This window comes from Cygnus olor, chromosome 4 (assembly GCF_009769625.2).
Source record: "Cygnus olor isolate bCygOlo1 chromosome 4, bCygOlo1.pri.v2, whole genome shotgun sequence".
NCBI classification, from domain to species: domain Eukaryota; kingdom Metazoa; phylum Chordata; class Aves; order Anseriformes; family Anatidae; genus Cygnus; species Cygnus olor.
In genome coordinates this window covers 74171895-74191159 of record NC_049172.1, presented here as the reverse complement: position 1 = coordinate 74191159, position 19265 = coordinate 74171895, and the positions used below count along the sequence as shown (strand labels likewise).

At 37.2% G+C, this 19265-nt stretch overlaps 1 long non-coding RNA gene across 1 annotated transcript; it reads right to left on the bottom strand.

The window, feature by feature from the left end:
- Positions 1-9299: 9299 nt before the first annotated feature.
- Positions 9300-18966, bottom strand: LOC121069741. Its single transcript, XR_005819588.1, has 4 exons — positions 18913-18966; positions 15641-15694; positions 13219-13280; positions 9300-9469 (listed from the first exon to the last, which is right to left on the bottom strand). It is a non-coding gene; the product is annotated as an uncharacterized LOC121069741 (long non-coding RNA).
- Between the last annotated feature and the right edge of the window lie 299 nt (positions 18967-19265).

Here is a 19265-nt window from a genome sequence, read left to right as displayed (position 1 = left end):
AGGAGCAGTAGAAGAAAAAAGAGTAAACCCCGCATCTGGAACTCCTGGTACTTTCTCATTCCTCAGTTCCATCATTAATAAAATTACCAATAGTCTAATAGATTTTGTCTTGGAATGTGTTAGAGACAATCTCTCTGAGTAACATTAGAACACATAAAATGTCATATTTGCCTCTTGGTAGCCAGATAAGTATTTTGGGAAAAACAGTGAAGATGGAATTATCATATGTGAGGTCCAAATTTGAAGTGATGTTTAGGCTCCAAAATCCCATGTATTTTAGCAGCAGCCTTTCAGGGTATATTTCTTAACACATCTGAGCTCTTATTTCCATGTCTGTCATGGGAAAGCATGAACTACTCATCATTTAGAGATTCTGCTCAGAAACTAAAATATGGATATTTGAAATTCTCCATGGAACAAAGAAAAACACAGAGCAGGTTGTTTAAAATAACAAAAACTGAACAGGAATTCCAAGTCCATGGAAGTGATAGTTGTCTTGTCTTCAGCTCTGGCAAGTCTAACTAAGCAAGCCTGGGCAACAGGGGTTTTGGAGAGAGAGTTATGCTGAGGGTTTGGAGACAGCGCTCCTGCCTCAGCCTCAGGAAAGCTGGAGCTACTGTCTCTCTTCCATGTAGCAGGATCTATCGTCAAGCCTTCAGTCCTGGAAAGCTGAGCTCCCCATTAGACCTCCCACAAGAGCTTTCAGAAACTCAGGGCTTTTTCACCTGGGAAACTAGAAGATTTTCACTATGGATTTTCTCCAAATGTTTCACCTTTTATTAAGCTTTCTTATCTTAAACAATTTCTGACCAGCAGTATTTCTGATAATTTTTATTAATTAAATGTTATACATATTATACGCAGAGAAGAGCCAAATATTTAGGTAGTTTTAATAGGTATTTCTTTGCAATCACATTAGTGCACTGAAAAGCTTGAGAAAAACTTAAAGATGAAAGAAGCATTTTATTTCTTTGAAGAGGCTTTTTATTTTTCTTTCCTTTTTAGAAAAGGTTAAAAACTATGTCCATGTAAAGCTCCTGGGGATACAGACTTGAGGCAGTGAAAAAAAAAATTGTATATGAATAAGTCTGCACTAGAGTGTCAGCCCTAGTATCTGCTGAAATAGCACATTGACAGAAGTGGTCACACACTAAAACTGTGAGACACTTAGCTAAATAGTAAATTTTATATTTTTGTTTTCTTGTGTTTCAGGAATGCCTACTTGTATCAAATCCAAATACTGCACTGAGGACCACTCAGTAGTTAGTGGGGCCACTCCTTAGCTTTCAATACCAGCCAAGCCAAATTGTAGCAGCAGGAGGAAATTCATATTTCCCCCTGCCCAAGTCTGGTGATGGTATTTGTAATAAACTATATTTCAATAATCAGACTCCCGCATACCCCACATTCCCCTAAACACTGCAGTCATTGCAAATACCTTATTGTTTGCTGAAAAATAATAGAATTTTTTATTACTCACTTTGGAGTGAGGTCTGCGACAATTTCCAAGTAGCTGTGCAGGACACTTATTTACGTAAAAAGGGGATTTAGATTCACTGAGAATCTTCACTGAGAAGGGGATTTAGATTCACTGGCCCTGTTACTGTTAGTTTCCATTCTTTCTCTGTAGCACAGCTGCCACCATGCTGAGACAAGGGAAATGTGATGTGATCCCATTTGTGTTTCTGAATGCAAACTTTCAAACAAGCTCTAATGCAACACAATTAGGTGAGGTGGGAAACCAGAGCAAGAATCTTGATTAGCATTTACACGCATTAACATTTACAGTAGATCAGACAAAGAAATAAACTGTTCCCAAAATAAGCAAATGATGTGGATGGCACATGTAAAACAGACTAGCTGATGAAAATCTCATGGCTTCATTGCTTGTGCCTACAAGTTAAAAGTAAGCTCCTAAATTCTTCTATACCTTTCATGTTCATACCATGGTGCAACATATGGTCCCTACTTGCTACAAGAACTGTGATAATGCTTTAGTTACATCCTTATTGATTTTAGCGGACCTGGACCACTTAACAAAAACTGGAATATGGTGTGTTTTTTATGTGGCTTCTATTATTATTATGCACAGCATGGGCCACAGGACTTGTCTAAGCAAGGCCTACACCTGGTGTGAACATTTTCATTAAAAGCTCTTTGAGGGGCTGGGAGAGAGAGTTTTATTTTTTGCTTTCCTTTGTTACTGACTGAATCACATGTAAATTTCTGCTTTTGCTATATTCCACTCATAGGCACAGGTTAGGGCTGTGATGCATGCACCAGCAGATGGCATCTTGAGCTAAACATGAGATTTAATCTGTTTGCCAAAAGTCCTGGAGCCAGAGATGAAAGGGCTCCCCTGCTTCCCACCCCTTTGGCCATTTATTTGCCAGTGCTTACTCCTTTTTGACTCCATTTTTGACTTCTAGTGCTTGGACATTTGTTGCTTAAAAGCTTGAATTGGACCTTCAATAGATACACCATTAGTGGGACACAGAATCACAGAATGACAGAAGCATTGAGGTTGGTAGGGAACCCTGCAGATCACCTCATTCTTGTATTTCAATTTGTGCCCATTGCCTCTTTTCTGTTCACTGGGCACCACTGAGAACTATGTAACTCCCATCATCAAGTACTTATACATGCCAGTAAGATCCCCCTGAGCCTTTTCTTCTGGAGGCAGAAGAAGCCCAGCTCTCTCAGCTTCTCCTTGTATAACAGATGCTCCAAGACTTAATCATCTTTATGGCCCTGTGCTGGATTTGCTCCACGTATGTCCATGTCACTCATGCTGGGGAGCCCAGAGCTGGACACAGAAACAAAGTCTCAGCAGTGCTCAGGATCCCTCACCTGATACCCTGAAATTTAAGAGTGGGATAGGGTAATCATATCTTCACCCAATGGCCAGGTCTTTAGCTAACAAGATGGAAAGTCTTAGTCCACAGGGGAATCTTATAGAGGTCCTTATATACGCCAAGTTGTGTTAGACTGGGCTTGCTTTCAACAAAATTATTCTTAATCCAGGCATTTGCATCTAACTTTCACAACATCACTTCCATCCAATATACTAGCTTCTACTAAATGTCTGTCAAAATTCCACAACCCTTTCTCTGTTCAGGAAATTGTCCTTTATATTCAGTCTAAATGGGACAAAATCTTTTATATATCAGCAGAGGAAAAAGCCCTTCAAGATGTATTCACCAAACTTTAGTACTCACTCCATTTGCTATTCTCAGAGAAAGTTTCCCTGAAAAGAAAGAGAAATCTCTGTCTTGAAGAAAACTTTTCAATTCAGAGTTGAATTTAGGCTGCCAGCCTAAAATGTCTTCTTGCAGCTTGGTCACAGAGGAAAGTCTACCGAGACCAACTTCATACAGGCACAGGCTGGACTACTTGTAAAGATTTCTTATATCTCTACTGCAACATATTCTCCCAGAGTAATTTCAGTGCTTATAATTTTGCCTGAATGCACAGAGAATATTCAGTTTTTCTCTTTTGGCTCGAACACCAGTTGTGTTCATGAGTAGGGGGAGGATACATTCTCAATATTGCGTTGCTCTCAGTAGATATGAGCCAAATAAATTAAAACAAAACAATTTCTAAAATATTTGACCATTTCCAGCACTATGGAAAATTTAATATTTCTGAACAAGTTCTTGTATGTCTACAAGAAGAAAATGACATTTGCTAACAATGGCCAAAAACTGGATTCCGACACAAACAGATCCTTCTTATTTTGCAAGTGTAATCCTTCTCTTCTCTCTATTTTATCTTTTATGTTTCCAATTAGAATAGACTCATACATTCCAAACTCCTGGGAAAATTCTGTCCTTGTAAAGTCACTAGTGTATTCTGAAAATAAAATAATCTATCCAAATACCTTTACCATTGATTTGCCCCCAAAAGTGTGACTATTGGGAACCTAGATTCACGTATGATACAGCTGGTAAAGACTACTTCTATTTTGCTTGATGTAATGGACTTAGCAATGAGCACTAATGTGAATCTCCTATTGAAATATTTGATTTAAAGTGTAGTCCTTTTTCTTTACTAAACAAGAGACTTATAAAGGTGATTCTGTGCTCTCTTTTTGATATTTGCAAAGGTGATACAAACATATGTAGGTCCTTGGAGCTACCCTCAGAATTTCATGGAAGCTTATCCTTCAGTTAGCAGTGGTATGGACAGGGAATAAAAAAAAAAACCAAATTTTAAGATTAGGATAAGAATCCAAAAACTGAATAAAACTTCCCAAGAGACAAGTGCTCTTTTATGAAGTACCTCTTTTTAGGTTATGGTCAAAGAAACAACTTCCAGCAATCTCTCTGTGGTCAGAACAAACAGTTGGATGATCAGTCATCATGACAGTTTTTGGGGAGTTACGTAAAATGCTGGCTTTTGTACCTACGAAGTGCTAGCCCAAAGTTGCAGTCATATCCAACAAAAGGAATTTTTCTAGAATCCCAGAACCTCCTTTATGACTCAAAATGCACTTTGTAGTTCACAAAGTGTTTGACTTTAGATTACTCTATATTTCTTCTCCAAAAGACACTAGTAGCCAATAGTTTACCTTTGATGAGACTTTCCAAACTCAAAGTCATGCCTTCTAGGAAGTGGGTGGGACCCTTGGTTGCTGTCAGCGTGGTTCTTTTGGATTCTGGTAAAGCCATTGTATTTGCAAATGGAACTGAAACCATCCTTGACATTTTGAAGTTAATGAATCATAGACAAGTGCTGAGTATCTACAGTTTCCATGTTGCTCTGGTTATTGGATGTCCATTTGTACTTAACAATATGAATGATAAGAATTTCATTTAAATCAGTATTGAAAAACGCTATACTTGGAGCCTAAAATACTCAGAGTTAGGTAGAAAAGGCAAGGGTACCATTTTCCACTCAGATGTAGCTTCCTCTTTCTTTAATTTTTCAAAGAAAGTGTTATATTTACTTTGGAAGGCAATTGAATGCAAAGGTCATATAGCTTGGCCCAGACAGTTTTGTGGAAAAGGAATAAAATAAATAAACTGATAAAGTGACAAGCTAATTGCTTTTTTATAAAGTTTTATCGTACGTGCTGCTGACCAAGTTGCAGTCGCACTTCTAAATGCTGTGCTTGACTTCTACCTGGGTGTCATTCTTCATAGTTATAAAATCACAACTTCCTGCTACCAGTCAATACATTGTTTCCCGAATAAATGAAATTTTTTTTAAAATCATTTTATTATTATTATTGTTTATTCTCTGTACCACTGCACTCCCAAACTGAATAAAGCAACTGAAATTCAAAATTCTGTGTACCCCAAAGGTACATCCATACTCCCAATATTGGGTCATATCCTGAGGTTTTGGCAAGAAGAGAACTTTAGCATTAATCTTGCTAGTTTGATCATTGGTTTGTGCAACTGTGAGCTTTCACCAGGTTCTGTCCATTTGCTTGTTTAGCAGACTAACTTCTTAAAGAAGTTGTAGAAACAGCTAGGAACACTATAGACTTTTGTCACCAAAGCACTGGAGTGGTTACAAATCTCTTTTGTGCTGCTATATTAAAATCAGCACTTGCTATCTTTACATTCTCTTTCCTCCCAGTTTTCCTGCTTTCATTTGCAGGTTGTGGTTTCTGTGTCACATGCAGCTTTGTTGTGGAGGAATAAAGTGATTTGTATGGAACATCCAGCTTTTGGGACAAAAGATTGTTCTGTACTTATATCTTAAAAATACTTCACCTGCTTAGCCATTTTGGTGCCTTCAGCATCTGTTGTGTATGCTCGGGTTAATTTTCTGAGCATACACATATTTCTGCTAAAAAAATTCTGTAGATACCAGTGGGTATCACACCTTCATTTTTTCTAGAGTTGCTGTGTATGGCTCCTGTCTGTGTATAGTATACGTAAATGTCATTGCAGTACCATCTTTGTCTCTTTCCTACTGGGAATATAAAAGCCTGCCAACAGGATGTTCGTTCCATGTCTCTGTGTAGTAGGTCTCTGGTTGTGACCCTAAGACCTATTATAATGTTAATGTATTCAGCAGAGACAACTCAGGTTAATGGTTGAAGGGGTGTCAGGAAATAAATGGCAGAAAGGAAGCATCTTACTATTATTTCTTTTTTTAAGGAAACCTGTGGACTTGTCTTCATTGCTACAGAAACTGCCAAGCTCTCCCAAGGGAAAAACATCTGAGGACAAGCATTTTCTGCAAGCCCTACAAAGAAGGTTTAAACTCAGCACTGCCCGTTAGGCTTTCAGTTATCTCACAGGTTTAACAAATCTGAGTTAAGTGCCTGAGCTTCCTACACAGTACCCAGGGAGAAGAAGGCAGATGTCAGACTACTACAAAGGGGTTGTGTTAAAAAGTCAGTAAAATTTCCCAGACTGTCATCTTGCCAGATTTTGCTGCAGAGGCAGCACTTCAAATCTAAAAGCTGGTGCAAAGCTAGGTTCATTTTTTAACTCTTCAAGATGTAAAAAGCAGTGTAAACTTGTGCTGATGCCTCCTACCTGTTGAGTTTGTGCCAGAACTCGTGAGCTGTAGGTTATTCTGAAATGGGGCTCTCTTGGTTTCTCCTCTCACAGCTACAGCTAATTAAATATTAGTTGCCAAATGGGCTCATGCTGCAATCTCCTGCTGCCTAGGAGAAACATCTGCAGATGAGTTGCATAGCAAATCTCTGTCTTGATTTGGCCTAGTAAATATTTAATTTTCTTAGGGATATATGAGACAGCTGGAAGCAGATTTCTTCTTCAAGCCAGAATGAGAACCAAAAGTAGAAGATGAATTTATCATTTAATTCAACTGAAGGGGAAAATGCACAGCTATCTGTTGTGGACACATCATCCCTGACTGCTGACCTCTGAGGCTGGATTTGACCCTGCAGGGAGTGTAGGCTGGGGACAGTTATTTTGTGATTGCTGCAGTACCTTTGAGGTCTAAGGCACCAGAAACATAATGACTTGGGTATCTATGCCCACTGCCAAAAATATAGGTGACTGGGAAAGACAGGAGTGCAGGTATCAAAGTATTGCAGGATTTTGAAAATCTGAATTTAGGTTTTAAATGCCAAAAGTAGCAGATCTTTGTGACTTCTCTTGATGAGATTGATTTTAACAATATCATCACAAGCATTCAATGGGGAAATAAAGATTACCTGAGCACTTTTGCCTTAGTTTAAATTACGGTTCTTACCTTCAGAATGTGCTTTCAGAGTGTGTGCTAGGAGTACGACTAATAAGTGAGGTAGAAAAAAAATCTCAGAATACAAACTGGGTATGAGGCAGTGCAGGATCCAAATACATTTCTTTGTACATCCCTGGGCAAATCATGTAAAACCATGGGCCTGAAGATCTCAGTCACAGCTCCAGCTGTATGCCACATCAGGCTACATGTAACACACATCGGGTAAGGGGTTTGCTATTTGTATGTTGCAGTAGTACATTGCCCATCCTCCTCTCAAAAAACACACATAACTTGCCAACCCACACACCAGTGTCTGAGCATAAAGACATTGAATAGCACCACAGCACACTGTAAATTTGGAACTGTAGGGTTTTTTTTCTTTTTTCTTTTATTTTTTTTTTTTCCTCGCAAACCTCTCTGTAAAGAAAGGGGACAACAACACAATGGGGAAGCAGAGCTTCAAGTGATTATTCCTTAAAACTTCACAGACTTCAAAGGGTCTTCTATAGCTTCTTTCAGACTGTCAGCAAAAATCTGGACAAGTAATAAATTACAAATTAATGAATTGTTCTTGGCTTCTCTTGGTATACAGTGCAAGCCCAAGGGACGTAATGACATGGGATCAAATGACATAGTTTGTCACCTGATGAGCAAACTTTGTTTCATGCATTTACTTCCTCATTTCATGTCTAGTGATCAAAGTATAGAGAATTTCCAGAAAGTTCCCTTTGCTGCGGCTAAAACAAAACGTGACACAAAGATTCTAAATATGGAAATTGCATTAAGGCTTCTAAGGTTTCAGCTAAATGAAAAACTCCTCTTGACTCATTCAGATCTTGTAAGATATAATTAATTTTTTTAATCTCTATTCCTCCTGAAATTTCATTCATTCTTTCACTTTAAAATGATGAAAATAGTTTTGTTTTCTTGTGCTTTTTTGTTTTTCTTGTTTGCTTTTTATTTCTGTATCTTCATTTCTTCCCATTCTTGTCATTGTGACTACATTAAGCAATATTTTCCACATGATTAAAAGTTTCTACAAAGTTATTGTAATATTACATTTTTTTTTCCCTGAAATTGAGGCTCTTTTGAAGTGCAGATATTTCTCTTGTTTATCATTTCAGAAGCACTCACTATGAATGCAAGAATGGTTGGTCATCCGAGCCCATATACATTTTAGAATTTCTTTTGATAATTGGTTTTAAAAAGTGTCTGCTTCTAATTCTTTGATGTTTATCAAATTGCTAGGCTAATTATAAACTTCACTTCTGAGCTTGTTCTCTAATTTGAGCATTAGAAATGAACGTCACCAACCCTTTACAGATGAAACACAAAGAACAAATTGCATCTTAACAGCAGGGTATAGAAGAAGCTTGCAATATTAAATTCTATTGTGTATAACAGACAGGGAACATTTGGGTGAGCAATTGGAAAGAAAATGCTATCTGCAAATGTGTCACAAAACATGATGTCAGATATCCTGAGGAGCCTGGTAGAAATATCATACTAGCATGAAAGTGCCAGATTTCTAAATGCCTTGGCCCATGGGAGTAAGCATTCAAAATTGCAAGTAAAGTATCTGCAATCTGGCTTACATATTGCTAAGAATAAAACAGCCATTATTTATGCCGTATGATGCCTGTGGAATGAAAGCTGCTGGTTGTGTAACTGCCCTGGGTCTCATGCTGTTTTAACAAAGCATCCCAGTGTCAAATTGTTATCGTTTATGGATTTAGTGCAAGCCCTGGAGAAATCCACTGCAACTTCAGAAGTAGATGAATGAAAGAATTTCCAAAGCAACAGACTGATGTTTAGGTCCAAGCAGGTTACTAAAATCATTTCCTGCACTTTTGAAATAGGTATGGACTCCTAAAAGAAAAGTACAGCGGTGTGGTGTTCCTTTTCTGTTGCAATTTAGCAAGTTTTCCATCCCCAAAGCCATCAAAATAGGAAAAAAAAAATACTATATACATTTATTCAAATAAGAAATGAAAGTTGTGCCCACTTCTGGAAAGTAGTAATAGAAAATAAAGGAAGAGATCTTAATTGATAATTTAGTTTACCCCATATACTTAAGGATCTGCCTTGCTGGAAATTATTTTTACTAGTTCTTGTCTTACCTCTGTATTCAGAAAGCAGTACATTGCCTTTGCATTTTCCTTTTCTCTGTCTGAAGACCCACACCATGGTATGGTGTGAACACCTACTGTTGTTTTCTCTAGGTTAAGTCACTGCAGTTCCCTCCATTTTTTCTACTGGTATTTTCAAAGCTTCTGATCTTTCTCCTTGCTTTCTTCTGGATGCAGAGCAAAGAGGCACAGCTTTACTGAAAAGTGCCATTCAAGTCAAGGACAGAAGATCCCAGATTAAGCTTTAAAAAGAGAGTGAATGATCCCTTCTTGTGTCTTACAGATGCCACTCATGTTTGTACAACCCAATATTAAGTTTGTTCTTTTCCAAGAATTTTACTTTTTTTTTTTTTTAACTGTGACATTTCTTTATTGCTGTCAATTTGAATTTCAGCGAATCTTTTTTAGAATGGATTAGCTGTCTAACCATTTTTCCTCTTTCTGCATTTGCAAAGATTATCCCCATCTAAATGTAGAACCATGCACCTATTTGCAATGAATAGTACCATTTTTCCCTTGTTTATCAAGAATAATTCTTATATTATCTATCCCCTTCAGTGTGCTGATAACCTCTCTTTGCTACAAAATGTTAGTTTGTTTACAACCCCGAAATCATACTTTTTTTTTCCACTCAAGATTAATGGGTATATTTAATAGCACAAAACCCTAGAGAGATTCTGTGCCATGTCACTCTGTCTGAATTGGCAGTCAACCTTTGATAATTAGAGGACAGTTTTCAGGTATTTTGTACCCTCTGTAAAGCAGTTACACCCTCTGTACAGTCAGCTAATGCTTTCACATCTTACCGGTGAGGATGTTATATAGGATAACATAAAATGCTTCATTAAAGTCAAGATACAACATCAAAGGTTTTTAGTTTCTGTGAGGACCACTATTACATCTTGAAAGGAAAATAGATCAGCCTGGCTTTTTTTTTTTTTTTTGATAAATTCATGTTGGCTCCTAAACTCCTGATTTTCTATGTGTATGTCAAATGTTTATTATGTGCTAGGTTGTGTTTTTTTGTTTTGTTTTGTTTTGTTTTAGCAGCTGGAGATTAACATGGATGATGATAATTCTTTAGAGTTGATTTTAGCATTTAAAAAAATAAATACATATGTATGTATACATATATATAGTGTACACACACACACACACACGCTTTTCCAGCTATTAGGACTTCCGTGTCCATTCTCTAGGAAAAAAAAACACTGTTTGGGAGTTATTTCAACCGGTTCTCCATATGAGTGCAACTAAACAATATAAAGGTAGATGGGAACTTAAACTATTTTCTAACATTGTCTGCATGTTTTCAGTCTTCTAGTCTTAGTTACCTTTTGCATTCACTGGATCGGCCTTTCTGATTAGAACAATTTTTATTAGTATATCTGGCAAAGACTAACTATTTTAATGTTGGCTTCAGCAAAAAAGACATTATGCATTGTTATCTCCTGGCATTATTTGTTGACAACTCCCATTGTCTTTTGAAGCAGGATTAGAACTATCCTTTTTTTTTCATTTACTATTAATATTGCCAAAACCACCTTTTTGTGGCTCTGGCTAGTTGTCTCATATCGAATATCAGCCTTTCTGATTTTCTTTTCCGATTCAGTCTTCCTTGTATTCCATTTATGAAAGAGTATTCCATGAAGGAGAGAGTATACTTTAGTTGATTATTTTGAGTGGCTAAGATTCTGAGCATGCCTGTAATCATTAGTCTGTGCCTAAAGCATTCAATAAACACTTCTCTAATTGAATAAATATGAAAGGCATCATCATGCAAATTCATCTCTTCCTCCTGTAATCCCAAATTACAATATGGTGTTTTCAAGCTCTGCATTTAGATTTCTTCACCTCCTGCTCCTCTCCTTCATAATCCTTTCTTTAATTAGACTACATTTTTAAAAACAGAAAAGAAATTAAAAGTAAATGACATGTGAAAATGTTTTTTGTTACATTAACTTCACAGATGGTGAAAGCCTACTTCACTGAATGTGAGTATAAACATTAATCCTATTCTATTCTCTCTGCTAAGTAAGACCTAGCCTGATGGAAAGAGAACCATATTGAAATAAATATTTACAGTGCACAGACAGGCGGGACTATGCATTAGGATAAAGTAAGTATTTTTTTTCTCTCCTCCTTGTTTTTCTAGAGAATGAGTTATTAGTTCTTGCATGGACCATCACCTTCATGGGGTTTTATTCCCTGACCTGTTACTAATATGCAAGTTGTAGCATAAGTCATCTTGCATTTTTAGTCCTCAGTGTATTCTTTAGGAAAATGGAGATAGAACTCAACTTTTAGGGGAACGTTTTAAAGTTTTGGGGAAATCCTAACTGGCATAGTGCTATAGAATTGTATGGATTTCAGCAACTTGAGGATAATTCATTAAACATTAATTTATTATTCTTGTAAAGTATATAAACTAGAAATTTGCCCAACCGTAGGACACAGAAAAAAAAAAAATCTACTCTCTCCCATAGTCTGAAATCTTGAACCATTTCCAACAATGGAAAATTCCTTCATTTTCTTCTCTATATTTTTGCACTTAGAAGATCAGATCTTTCCTTAATGCTAGCTTTTTGTGAAAATCAGATGTCTGGCTTGGTCCCACTTGCACTGATCCCAATGCAAAATTCTCCCTCCTCGTTTCCACATGTACACGCACACACAGACAAATCTGTTCACTAAAAATTCTTGGCAAGATCAACCAGCCAGATAAAATAAGTCATCTGAAAATAAATTTCTGTATTGACTTACACAAAGCCTGGATAAACTGTGAAGTCCCTTGAAACAGAAGGAAAAAAAAAAAAAAGAAAAGAAAAAGAACAGAAGAAAGAAGAAGGGTACAAAAAATATGCTATCAGACTGTTCATTCTAACAAGGACTTAGCTCCCTCCATGTCTTCGTGGCAGTCTGGCACAGATCACTCAACTTACAGACAGCTCCTCAAATATTCACTCTAGCTCCAGACACCACCCCCTTGGCAACCCAACTGAGAAGAGATACCCCACGTTCATTCCCTGGTGGCTTCTATGCTTAACAGATGCTTACCCAATGCTTGCTTAGGTATCAATATTATGAGTGTAGCCATGACCATTTATATGTCAAGGTTCAAGGAGGATGTTCCCAAATGAATATCCTGGCTTGTATAAGAAGCAGTGTGGCCAGCAGGTCTAGGGAAGTGATTGTCCCCCTGTACTCGGCTCTGGTGAGGCCGCACCTTGAGTACCGTGTTCAGTTTTGGGCCCCTTGCTACACGAAGGACATGGAGGTGCTCGAGAGAGTCCAGAGAAGGGCAACAAAGCTGGTGAGTGGTCTGGAGAACAAGTCTTACGAGGAGCGGCTGAGGGAGCTGGGATTGTTCAGCCTGGAGAAGAGGAGGCTCAGGGGCGACCTTATCGCTCTCTATAGGTACCTTAAAGGAGGCTGTAGCGAGGTGGGGATTGGTCTATTCTCCCATATGCCTGGTGACAGGAGGAGGGGGAATTGGGCTAAAGTTGTGCCAGGGGAGGTTTAGGTTGGATATCAGGAAAACATTCTTTACCTAAAGGGTTGTTAGTCATTGGAATGGGCTGCCTAGGGAAGTGGTTGAGTCACCATCCCTGGAGGTCTTTAAAAGACGTTTAGATGTTGAGCTTAGTGATATGGTTTAGTGGAGGACTTGTTAGTGTTAGGTCAGAGGTTGGACTAGGTGATCTTGGAGGTCTCTTCCAATCTAGACGATTCTGTGATTCAAATGAATAGAGATACCTCCCTGGGACCTTGATCCAATCCCCTAAGGGGTATGAGACATTGTGCCCATCAGTTGTTTTAATTTTAAGCTTCTCTGAACTAATGAGGTTGGTTATTTGGGGCCCCATTGTGGTTGTTTTTTCCCATCTGCTGCAGGAACTGTATGTGCCTGACATACCTCATTTCTGGGATCCATTATGCAGATCATAATCCTGAAATTTATGTGCAGCAGCAACAATCCTATGAAGAAGAAGAAAATAACAAAGAAATAACATCCAAAATAAAATATTCAATACAACATTTAAATTTCAAAATAAATTTTAACTTTACTTAAATATATGTGTCAATTTTCCAATTCAAAATGATATTGTGCTTAGCTTTAAACAGTTTTTAAATAGACCAAAATGAAAATTAGTTATTGGATTTTTAGAATGAAGAACCTATATCATTCTGTTAGGACTGAATTAATTTTTAACAGTGTTAGCAAGCCCAAGAAATCCCTGATTCACCTACACATTGTAGCTCTAACTGCAATACTAAAAATCCTTGCACAACTACTCACAACTCTTGCAAAGTGGAAAAAATATAGAAGGACATGAGCTCTATTTTGAAGGCATATATTACTCTCTGTTTACACACTGAAATCTCTCTGTCAATATTAGATGCAGTCATGCAGGATGTGCTGGAGCATGGATGGAGAGCTGTGATAACTACAGCTGGAAACAGACCTATATAGCCAGGGCAGATTGTGACAAAGAATATGGAACATTATGAATTGGCTTGGATAAAGCCCAACCCTGCTTCATTTGGATAAAATGAGAGAAAACATACGTCCCCCAACTCCAGACTAATGAAGTTTCATTTTGCATGGCACATACTGCCATGGGCTAGAATGATATTAATTATGTGGAAAAAGACCAGCCTGTCATTTCTGCTGAAAATGATAAGAGAAAACATTTCCCTGTAACAGTTGCAAAAACACTGCTGAGGAAAAACAAGATTAAAGGCTGGCTTGTCAACCTGGTGTCCTCCACTGCTGGGGCTGATAATTTACAACAGTACTCTATTGCTATGTGAGGAGTAATAAAGTCAGCTGAAATCCCATTCAGCTCAGGGAAGATTTTTGTTCCTAAGAGATCAGGGTTAAGCTACGAGTTTTTATTTCTCAGGGCTGGTTCTAGTTGTGAACAAAGTAAGCAGCTTTGCAATAGGCAGAAAAGTATCTATTGGTTTTGGCTACTCCAGAACCTTTGAGAGTCTGGCTGGCTGCTGTTGCCACTGATGGAGGACAGGGTATGTGGGGAAGTGGCTAAAGTGGGCAGGAGACTCTTACCAAAATTATCCCCGACACTTTTTAGGATTCTCTGTGAATTACAACTTTATCCTCTTTTGCTTGATATGTAGTGAGAACAGTCCTAGGAAACCAATATTGAATATTGCCAACAGTGTTAATAACCTTCACATTGAGCATTTTTCTTCTGACCATATTTCTCAAACTTTCCTAATGGAAAGTAGAATTGTACATGAAAAACAAATCTCATGAAATCATAGACTTAGTCCAGAAACAAAGTGGCATTGAAGAGGAGTAGGATAATATTTGAGGTGGCTCTCTGATGATTACTGCTTTGACTCTCACAGACAGGTTTCTTACCGTAAAGAGCATTTCATATTCTGATAGGAAATGAACTAAAAGAAAATGAGGCTTACTTTTACAAAAAAAAAAAAGAAAAAAGAAAAGAGAGAGAGAGAGAGAGAAGTAATAAGGAGCCCAATTATTTCTAAATATTAGTAGGCTTGTCAATTGAGAATATGTCAAAAAAGAGCTTATCAAAATTGACAAGAACTCAGCAGAAATCTTGATAGAGTTGAGCAATAGTATTTTTTGACTGTAACATATTCAAGCACATACATTAAAATGTTCTGACAAAAACTCAGAGAAGCCAGGAATGTTTCTGAAGTTCATCTTTTAACACTCCAAAATAAGAGGTTGTTTTCCTCCTCTCTCTTTCCCTCTTCCCTCCCCTCTTCCCCAATATCTTGGAAAAAGTTGCTTTCAGTATGTTTTTTTTTTTTAATTCATAATCCATCCAACCAACCTTACCCAAGGTCTGTTGAAATCAGTGGAAAAAAATTTAATTGACTTCAGGATCTTAATCATCACCATTTGGATCAAACCAGCCAGTTGCATCAGTCCTTAGCAATGGAGACAATTGAAGTAAATTGGTAGCACATGGTGCTCATGTAGAACTCAGCTTAACAGTGCCTAAAATTCTGGAAGTATTTTGTCACTGAGGAATCACAAATGAACCAACTTAAAACAGGATCCTAGAGTTTCAAAATGCTGTTCTTCTCTTTAAGGGTGTTGTATGTTACTTGTGTTGAACTTTGCTGGAGAAATGAAAAAGGGATGTTTGTGTGAGGGTTGATCTGAAGGCCATGCTGACAGACCTTATTGGCCTAATTCTGGAGCACAAAACAGGGCCCAGATGAACCTGTAAAACTTTAGTCTTAGGGGTGAAGTTAAATGTGATATAACATGTACAGTTCCCAATCCTCACTACTTCTTCCTTATGTGTTCCTCTGATGTCCCAGCTACTTACTTGAGACAGCTGCAGGCCTCTGTCTTGAGATTCATTCATTTGGGTAATCAGAGGCTGGTAACAGAAACATAAGGTCTTTTTCAATACTCAGACAATGTGGGAGGCAAGTTAAAATAATGAACTTATTCTTATATTAAATAGCGTTTATACTTTCTGATGTAGCAAAGACAGAGGAGATGGAAATAGTTCACTAAAAATCAGAATATTTTTCCTGATCAAACAAACAAATTTAATAAAACCTGAGTATTATAATTTATCTGGAAACTTGGAATAAAGCACTGAATTGTTAGAAATTGAGAAGAAATATATTACCACGTATTCTTAAAACTTAAAAAAAAATCCTTGTCAACAAAATTATGAAATTTCTGAAAGCAGCTCCACAGCTACCAGGATGACTAAAAAAGACTATTTAGAGAGACTATTAAGACTAGTAGCTTAGTGGAAGAACAGTTAGGAAATTATCACATTGATAACAATAGTGATATTTAAATGAAATTTGCTTGTCCATTAAAAACTTTTTCCTGTTCCATGGTTATCTTTTCCTTGCATAAGCTCCTTGCATAACTCTTTTGGGAAGGGACTGTCATCTTACATAATTAAATAGTACCTGGTACTTCAGTTTAATAGATATTTGATAAAGTTTTATGAGGCATGTCTCAGATGTCCACAGGAATTTAATACACAGGTACTTTAAACTACACGGGTACTTTAAACTAAACTGCAATAAAAAGCAATGTACACATTGTGTCTACAATTAACAATTAAACTTGAGGTCAAGCTCACTTGACAGATTTTTGCAGGTGGGGAATGAAAAACAACATAATAAAAAAGCTCAGACACAGTATGGACTTTCTACGATAAAGACAGTCACCTGACCAATTTAGTATGACAGGTCTTGCTTTTGTGACCAGACTCTGAGTACTGCTAAAGCTTAATCCAATAGAAATCAAAATGAAGTTCTTGCAGCTGAAGAAAAATATTAAATTGAATTTAAAACTCCCAAAGAGATTCTGACTGAAGAAAAAGTAAGTTTCTATTCCCAGGCCATAGACGGTGGAATGTTGTCATTTTTGGATCAAGCAAGTTTAACTTTCTTACCCCCAAATTATCCCTCCTTTAGCTTATGTAACAGTTTTAACTGCTGCTGCAAAAGCAGTTCTAGGAAACAACCACACTAATGGTGAAATTTCCATATGTACACACCATCTGAAAACAGTTCTTTTCTCCCAGCAGGCCTACTTATAGCCAGTTGGCATTTTAGCTGTTTTTTCTAACAGCGTCTTTGTGTAAAACTTTTCAGAAGTGTCATATTTTCTGTTCATTAGCCTCAAAAAAAAAAAAAAAAAAGTGGTTTCGCACAGCTAGGTAAAGAAGAAATCAACATATTCATTGAATTTAGTTATTTTAGGTAGTTTAGGAAGGGATTGAAACAGTACAATCTAAACCATGTAGTGAATGGATGCTGGGCACCCATTCATAAATGCACAGTTGAAATGTATTTTTGCCCATTTTCATAAATTATTCGAGACTCTCCAAACATAACTATTTCAGACATTATTTCAAATATATTCAGACAGTAATAAATCAGTGTGAAAATGAAAAGTGTCTTCTTCCATTTCTTAAATGGGGAAAATCACCTGGACTGATTTTTCTGTTAGTGTACAGGGAAATTCACATTCATAACTCACAGTTGTGATATTCCCTTCCATATAATTGAAGAAATAAGTCTATAAATCTTTACATGGATTATAGCTTGCAGTTAGAGAGAGGAGAAGAAAAAAAAAAAAGAAAAAAAAAAGCAAAGGATGTGCTACTGTAATAACTCTGTGTCAGAACTTCACATGATGGATAGGACCTAAATTCTAACATCTCCAATATATACTAGATTGAGCTGTTCTTTGTAGGACAGATGACTTTCTAAAATTGCTTTAGGTCAAGTACTGTAGTATGTCACTATATTTATAGATGTAGTTGTAGGAACTGTTAATGAGAGGGTACTCTTATCTTTCCTTCCCAGTAATTCTCACTGGAGGTATTGTGAGCTGGGACCATATGTCAGACCTACAGTATTAAAAGTTCCCAGTTTCCAGTTAATCAGAGCTGTGTAGGATTTCCTTTAGTAAAAGACTGCATAAGGTTCTTCCTGATCTTGTCAGCCAACTGCAAAAATTCTACCATCCACTTCTGAGTAGGTTCAATGATTAGCTTTTTTGATACGCTAATATGGAGTGTCTTATAAAATCTCTTTATCCCATTTCATAAGCTAATTTTGTTTGATTAGAAATTATTAACCCTGCCTGGCTGTAATAACTATTTGAGAGTGGTTTAACGATCAACTCTGTTAAAGAGTAGTGACAGATCATAAACATTCAAGATGGAAGAGTCCTCATAAATCATAGTTTGACTCTCAGCACATGAAATACATGGTGGGAGATAATGGTAGCAAAGACTCAGAAAAGGCAAAAGCCCAGGAAAAATATGGATCTTTAGGCAGGCACTGACATACTCACTAGTGGAAGGTAAAGGTATCATGTTCAAGGTGGAGAGCCTGTAAATGATATTTTTGAGATTATAGAAACCAGCACACCAGAAATCTCTGCCTTAGCTTGAGAAGATCTGATCTGCTCAGAAGATGCCTTAAAAAGCAGATAAAAGGCATACAAGTTGATACCTTTCTGCTTGAAAGTGAAGCTCCACAGTGCAGAAAAAAATCTCTAAAACTAACCAAGAAGATGTGATATTAAACCTCTGAGGTTAGGGCTTTCCAACCAAGATAAAAGATTTAGCTCCTGTTTTGAGGATGGCTGTCTATATATTTCATCCACATACTGCTCTATCTTCCCATGAGAATTCCACAAACCAAAAAGAACAGATGACCTTTTAATTTCTTTTTCCTTTTTCATACAACAGTTGCACCTGTTTTATGGCTGGTGACATTTTAAAGAGGATTTTTAGAAATTCAAGCTATCCATTCTGATTAATTTTTTCCCTCTGTTTTTCAATGGAAATTAGAAATCACATGCTACTAACGTTGGGGAGGAACGGGTCAGTATTTCAAAATTGTATCAGGACTGGCTTTTTTAGGAAAAAGAAGATAAGTGGGAAGGATTATTCCCTTTCTTTCTTTTTTTTATGCTGCAGAAGTGAGACCTATCTTCACAGAAAATATTTAAAAATACAATGGTTATTGTCATGAAAAAAATGAGTAGTTTATTTCCACTGTCACATGGTAGCTCCTGATCTATTATCTAAATCATCATGGGTTGAATTACCTATTTTTTCTCCACCTGCAGATCTTCTCTCCTGCAGCCTTCTGGGGCCTCCTGGCATTAGAAAGGCTTCAAAGAGGCAGCCACTTCTTAGCCATTTATCTGTTTCCCTTAGCATTAAAACATTAAGGAAGACAGAGGATGCAAGAAGCTGCAACTGAATTTATTTTATCTTAATGATGCAGCCTGAAGCTTCAGCCCCATAGAGCTTGTACCCCTGAGGATGATGCTAAACACTATGCAGAAGCCTATTGTTTGTTGAATGTATCCATCATAAGATTATTGTGCTTGGCCAAGTTGCTTCACTTTCTCTTTGCTGAATGTATAAATTGAGGAACCCTCTGCTCCACCCATTG